The sequence below is a fragment of the Chrysochloris asiatica genome, unplaced genomic scaffold (genome assembly GCF_000296735.1).
Source record: "Chrysochloris asiatica unplaced genomic scaffold, ChrAsi1.0 scaffold00161, whole genome shotgun sequence".
Lineage (NCBI taxonomy): Eukaryota > Metazoa > Chordata > Mammalia > Afrosoricida > Chrysochloridae > Chrysochloris > Chrysochloris asiatica.
Window position 1 is genome coordinate 8,004,150 of NW_006408679.1, and position 7,838 is coordinate 8,011,987.

Here is a 7,838-nt window from a genome sequence, read left to right on the forward strand (position 1 = left end):
CCACCACAGCACGACAGGCAGACGAGTGGTGGCTGTTTGGTTTTATGTCGAAACTGTCACGTTAAATTTCTGTATCAATCCTGATGCAATCAAGATGTTCTCTGCCAAGACGGCGGCTCCGGGAATACATACCGCCCCCTTTTGTTACACTTCTTCTACCTTTACAGTTGTGACCATCGCAGTTAGTCATGGTTACAATTACTCACTACTGAATCAAATGAATCCTATCCCCATCTCCTTTCACCAGACCCTTCTAGACAAGATGAAAACTACTGAGTTGGGATTCTACATTTCTCCCCTCACCCTGAAACTAAATTCCCTCTTGAAAACTTGTAGGCCAGTAGTGGCTAATTTTTCATAAGTGTTCTGCCTATTCCTTCTTCCTCATCTTAGCCTGGAAGCACCACTGAAAACTGTCCACATGGGTGACCCTGCTAGTATTTGGAATACTGGTGGCATAGCTTCCAGCACCACCGTCTCTTCCCACAGATGATTCCTGTGTAATCCATCTGGTCATGGTCCAAGTATATATATCCAACTGTGTAGTCAGTTGATTCCTGTGTAATCCATCTGGTGAGGTCCATGTGTATAGTCACTTTTTATAGTTTTTATATTGTATTTGTGATGAATAAGTTGTTGGTCCTGCAAAACTCTTTATCTTGTGATCTCCAGCATCATTTCTATCACGAGCGCCATATTTTTCAATTACTGATCCTTCCTTTTTGTTTCCAACTTTCACATTTCAATCATCCGAAATTATTAGTACATCTTGATTACAATTTCTGACAGAAGTTGGTTGTTGTTGTTAAGTGCTGTCAAGTTCATTACAATTCACAGCAACCCTGAGTAGGGTTTCCGAGGAGTGGCTGCTGAGTTTGAACCGCTTCCCTTGCTGTTCAAACTGGCCTTGTGGTCCAGTGCATTATCCTATAGCACCACACCAGGAGTCTGAAGAAGTTGGTAGAATTCTTCAATTTCATCATCATTGGCTTTGGTGGTTGTCTTGTAAATTTGCGTAAGTGATAGTAACTTGTCTTCCTTGTAAGTGTATGAATATTATTCTATTACAGTGTTGTACTTCAAGATATTATCTTGAAATGTTTTTGATGATGAATGTAATACCATTGCACTTGAATTTGTTGTTCCTGGCATAGTAAACCATGTGACTGTCTGATTCAAAATGTTCCAAACCAGTCCATTTCAACTCATTAATGCCTAAGATATCCATCTTTATGTGTTCCATTTCATTTTTGACAACTTCCAATTTTCCTAGATTCATACTTTGTACATTCCATGTTCCAATTTTTAATGGATGTTTGCAGCTGTTTCTCATTTTGAGTTGTGCCCCATCAGCCGAATGAAGGTCCTGAAAACTTTGTGTCATCTCTGTCAGCCATACTTTGAGAAGGCAGCTCTTCCCCAGTCGTATTTTGAGTGCCTTCCAATCTGAGGGGTTCATCTTCTAGCACTTTATCTGATAATGTTCCACTGCTATTCATAATGTTTTCAGTGGCTAAACATTCAGAAGTAGTTTGCCTCTGCTCCATGCTAGTTTGTCTTAATCTGGAGGTTCCACTGGAACCTGTCCACCACGAGTGACCCTGCTGGTGTTTAAAATACCAGTTGTATAGCATCCAGCAACAAGCAAGTCACCACAGTATGACAAACTGACAGACTCCACTACCAATACCCTCATCTAAAACAGTCTCTCTCGCCTAGATTATGGCAGTGACCTGCCTCCCTGATTCCACCCTGTCCCCCTACAGTCTATTCTCAATATGCAACTAGAGTTAAATTGTGCCGTGCTTCTCCTTAAAACCTTCTAGTTGTGTACCTTTCTTAGCCAGAGTAAAAGTCAAAGTCCTTTCAACAATCTGCAAGGCAGTATGTTTGACTTCGTTCCTTTTCTGACCTCATCTTGTACTAGTCTCAATCCACCCCCACTTATGTTATTTCAACCACGTTGACCTCACGGTAGTTCTTTGACCACACAGGGACCTTTGTGCTGGCTGTTCTGACGTGTCTTTCTTCTTGTAGGCATTGTTCCTTCATTCCCTTCAGGTGTTTCACTCAAATTGAGTCTACTCTGAGTTCCTCTAAATAATTTTCAATTCTCCTCACCATTTATCATTTTACTCCCTTCTTGATTCTTCTGACAAAGCATTTTACATTTCACTAATCTTGTTTATCCACTTTCACCCTGCACAGAGGGAGGGGTTTTTATATGTGAACTACTGAATCTTCTGCCTCTATAGCAGTGTCTGAACCATAGCTTGTCCTCAGTACTGTTTTAATACATGAATCACACATCCAGTTAACTTTGATGGATGGGTTACTATAGAATATATAGACTGGAAAAGCAAAGGGAAAACACTTATCTTTTATTTCTTTTTTAAATGACTACCTTTAATGTTTTTCTCATTAATTTATAATATTAATCATTTCATTTTTTAAAAATAAAGAATAGCTTTATTAAAACAAAAAAATACAAACTATAAAGCACTAAGAAACTTAAATATCGAAGTCATAGCAAGCAGGTGGCAGTTCAACATCCAAGGCTGACAGAATACTTGAAGGAGACTCCAAGAGACCAGACTCCCATGTCAGCAAGGGCATCTTCCCAGGTGTGGGGGGCCCCATGTCTAAGAGCTTTCCAAGTTCCCTCTCCTCATCGAGGATCATGAGAGGCACTCCATTCAAGGGGAGGTGTGCAATCTGGTACTCTTCAGGTAGGTCAAAGCTCTCAAAATCTAGAGGATTGAAGGGAAAGAATTTTTCTCTTTCTGGATAGGTGTCATCCACCGCAGGAACAGAGCTTTTTGCTTTACCAGTCTTCTCAGTTACCTTCTTGGCAGAGAAGGTTGGCATCTTTGCTTTAAGGGGTCCATTAGTCTTTACTGAGTTTTCTGTAGCTCTGTTGACAGTTCCCAAAGCCTTTCTGGCAGGTTTAGGTAGGGCAGATGGAGCATCAAATATTTTACCAACATGTGATGTTAAAACCTGAGATCTCCCATCTAAGGCTTTGATGGAAGACCCAGATCCCAGATTCAGCCCATCCTTAGGGGCCACACACGTGCCTGGTTCTCCATTCTCTTTATCAACAAAGATCAGAGTAGTCATTCTAGATTACTGGATCTCAACAGTCAAATTGAGGCTAATCATTTCATTTTAATTAATGCCTTCATTGAAACAGAGCACTGCAATCTCTATCAACAAAATAGCATACAAGTTTTGTATCTTGCCATTTAACTTCAGAAAGGTATAAGGCCTAAAATTTTCTAGAATGTTTTTGCATTTATCTAGAAAATGCTTTCCAATGAACTAGATAAAAATGCAGCAAAGCACTGGTGCTGGGCATTTACGCACAAGCTAATCAGCACTGTTTCCAAAGCCATTGCTGGCTCCCCTTCCCCTCATCCTTGGAGGTGTCTGGTGAAAGCAGTATTGGAAGTAGTATGCACCACCCTTTCTCATGCCATTTGCCTGACCTGATCATTTTACAGTGACTCAGTGGGCTGGTGAGTGCTGTTAAGTAGGGGTGGGGTATAGGAAGGAATGTGATATATAAACAAACGTATGGACAAACCACTGCTCCCTTGAGTACTGCTGACAGAACATCACTCGGCAGAGTATTTGTGTCTTTACTTTCAGTATGAAACTGCACATGTACCCAGCTGGCATGAGTTGAGAGTGACAGGGACATTATCTATCTACATGTTTGCCCCATGGGAGCAGTGGTTTCCCAACCGTTTCTACATTTCCTCCGAGGCCTGCAAAAAGCTGCTCCTGGATGGAGGTGAGCAGTCAGGGTGGTCCAACCACCACGGGCTCTGTACAGACAGACTGGTGTCAGCGGCCCCGCAGCAACCACTGGAGGAGCTCTAAATCACAGAATAGAAATTGAAGTGGCCATGTGATCTCCCAAGTTCCCTAGAGGAATTGTTTGAGTTTACACCTTACTCCAATTTATCGTCAGGCATAAGATCCATGAAATTTCAGGGTGACTGCGTTGGCACATTGGATAAGCACAATCCACATCAAGTATGGTTTTCTGTCTTGTAATTCAGTTAAGCTCCCCTTCCAGATGAACTAGTTTGATCCTTCTAGTCCACTAATAAAATATTTAATAAAAATTTTAGACAATCCCCACTGAATAGTTTTCATCTTGTCTAGAGGAGTCTGGTGAAGAGATGGGGATAAGATTCTTATGATTCAATAGTAATTGTTATCATGACAAATTACGACTGTCACAATTGTACAGGTAGAAGTTTTGTAACAAAAACGGGGGAATAGTTAATCTTAGTCCAGAAAGAGGATCCTAGGGAGATGAGTACAACTAGATTGTGGGACCCTATCAAGAGAAGCAGAGACACCAGAGATGGGGACATGGAGAGAGGGTGCAGCTGAGGGCTCTGTAGATTTATGGCAAGAGCGGGACTGAGAGCTGGTGACCAAGAGGCAGACTTGCAGAATGTGCCCTCTGGTGTTTGGTGGTATAAATTATTGTATATGCCTGAGTGTTTAAAAAAAAAAAAAGCTAAAATGAATAAAGAGAAGTACTGTTAACTGATGGTACATGGAGGGGATTATAATCATTGTAATGAAACAAAGTACATGATTTGTTGAATGTAAGACTGATGATTTGCCCTGTAAACTTCTCAATGCACAATAAAAACTTTTAAAAAATATTAAATAAAAATCAAAACAAAAAAAATTTTTTTAGACAAATTACAGGTGGTGGTGGTTATGTGGAGTCAGTTATGTGGAGGTCAGTTCTGACTCATAGTGACCCTGTACAGGGTTTCTGGGGCTGTAAATCTTTACGGGAGCACAAAGCCTCATCTTTCTCCTGTGGAATAGCTGGTAGTTTTGAACTGCTGACCTTCAGATAGTAGCCCATCTTGTAACCACTATGCTACCAGAGCTCCTTTAACAGGCTGTTAACTGCCTTCGAGTCGGTTCTGACCCACAGAGACCCTGTATAGGCTTTTCAAGGAACAGCTGGTGAGCTTGATCCGCTGACCTTGCGGTTCAAATCGACCTTGCAGTCCAGCGCATTAGACCGTAGCGCCACACCAGTCCTGGACTACTGATGTATTCAAATTATGATGAACCATGCTTATGATTTGTGTATTTTGTGTCTTAGTTATCTGGTGTTACTATATCAAAAATACATGTTGGTGGCTTTAAGAGAAATTTATTTTCTCACAGATTAGGAAGCTAAATAAACAAATTCAGTGTCTCTTTCTAGAGGAAGGTTTTCTATCTCTTGTCAGCTAGGGCAGAAGGTCCCTGTCTCTTTTGAGCACCTGCTGCTTGGGGGATCTTCATGTGGCTTGCCATGTCTCTTCCCCCATCTGTTCTCATTTGCTTGTTTCATCTTTTAGGTCTCAAAAAAGAGTTTGATCCAAGACATGTCCTACACGAGAATCCTGCCTCATTAACATTAACAGAGACAACCCAATCCCAAACTGGAATAAAATTACAGACCAAGATTAAGATTTATAGCACATATTTAGGGGTACATAATTCAATCCTTAAATTATGTATTAAAATATGTCTGTAAACTTATATGAAATATTCCCCAAACATAAAGACAAATAAAGAAAAAGAATAGGAAAGATAAAAAACGGAACCTATCTGTATTCATAAATTGGGACTATCTGTATTCAAATGTATCTTGTGAAAGTCTTTAAACACAGAGTTATGGTAATCCAGCAACACTGTAAGTTTATTTTAAACATACATTAAAAGATAAATACAATATTTGCCAAAGTACTATTACTCTATAAAATAAATATTTCTGAATAAATTTATTTCAGTACCTTTATATAGCACTGAAAATGCAAATTAAGTTTGTAAAACTGTATTTTCTACTGAGTATTTTTAGTGATGGAAAGCTCTCCAGTTTAGCTTATCACATAGTACATAATAATATAGCATACTGGGTAATGCTATGTATCAAATATTGGCCAAGCAACACTCTATTAGGAGAGTAAGAGGTGACAGGGATCAACAAAGTACAAACTGCATAGGTCACAAAGTGTTGAACACTGAACGAATCCTTGTAGTATAAAACAACTAATGTACATGCAATTCTCATTTTAAAAGATAACTAAAACATTCAAATTTTGCATTGCAATAACTGTTACTGGTTAATGTAAAAATATTTATCAAAAACCAAAACTGCCAGCAAAATTCTAAGTAAAATGACTTTTATTGCATAAATAAAAGAAAACAGTACTGTTAGCCGATGTAAATGTGAGCTGTCACCAGGCTTAAAGTATTAAATGTATGCATATAACACAAATAGTTGTATCTCCATGTAACTTTCATGCACCTGCTTTACATTTGTTAATTACTCAAAACTTCTAATACCATTTCAAAGAGTATTATATATAATGTGGGATATTTTGGACATTATCTGCCCAAGCCAATGCTGCCAATTATTGGTTAAAAGTATTACTGGCATTTACTGTATTTTGCAGAAGTACTGGACATGTGTTTCCATTTTATATATGGTAATACGACCCACAAGAAGGGCAATGTGAATACTTAGTACCCAGGTTAGCAGTAAGCAGTACTAGTCCCTAAGATACACAGGTCATACAGGCAGAGACTGATTCGCTGGTATCAAGCGCTGCTTAAACTTTTGTCTGTAAATAAGGATCACATAAAATACCTTAATTTTTTTTTCTATAGAGAAAATCAAGGCAAATTGAGTATCTGTTATTATTTCACTTATTCTGGAAACTACAATTTCAGATATTAAGTGTTATGCTCAAGGATAATCAGCATTTCCACATATTTAAAAACACTAATTCTATGTTGCTTTTTTTAAGGAGTGCAAACTGATACATGGTTTAAGTAAACATTTATTTGTGCATGATATTGATGCAGATAGGCATAACCTATTTTTCATACTGAAATGTACATTCCTGTCTCAGCATCTTATGTAGATTTTCTTTAGAATAATAGTACTTAATTTCTCAAAGACTTGCTATGTAGACTCAATGATTTACCTATGTATATGTTCAGCACGGTGCCTGGCACACCATAAGCGCTCATCTGATACACACTATTATTATTATTTACACTGAGGGAACAAAACTGTCATTTAGAATATGAGAGATGGCTACATCTCCAGAAGAATCAAAGGAAGATAAACCTACAGATGTGCGAGTGTCAACGTGGTGTGCAGCCAGTCCTTCTCAAGTCTCTGCATACACTAAACTTGTTTCAATTACTACAATCTACTTTTAAGATAACATTATCAGTTTGTTCTCTAAATTTTTCCTATGGCCTTTGGACTAAAACAATATAATTCTGACAGGATAGGTATATTAGAAAACCATATAAAAACAAGGTAGACCAAAATAGGTAACAAAGGCATCTTATTATTATACCTTCTTTAACAAAGCAGAGCGAAATCAGTGTAATTTAGGAGAACCTACCTTGTGTCTAAGTTTAAAGTTTTTTTCTTTACACCATGTGGTACACTTCACTTCAGAAAAACAGTATCATTATTCTGTCTTCTCTCATATAGAAACACAAAGAGCTATTACAAAGTTCTGTCCTCTAAGTAAAAAATCCATTAGAAAAGGTTATTTTTTAAAATTCTTGTAGGTTTAATGAGAAAGAAATGATGAACAGGGCCACCAGAAAGGGAGTAAGTGCTTAAATGGTCTCAACACATATCTACAAACACTTGACTCTTGAGGAAAATGTATGTTCTAATATATGCAAAGGATTTGGTTTGAATGATTTTATCCATAGTGACTTTTTTTCTCCACCAGAAAAGATAAATGACTTCAAACAAACTGTTGTCTGCTACAATG

The 7,838-nt window shown here is 38.2% G+C and overlaps 1 pseudogene; it reads right to left on the bottom strand.

Moving 5' to 3' along the window:
- Positions 1-2,511: 2,511 nt before the first annotated feature.
- LOC102817698 lies at positions 2,512-3,120 on the bottom strand (annotated as a pseudogene).
- Positions 3,121-7,838: the final 4,718 nt, after the last annotated feature.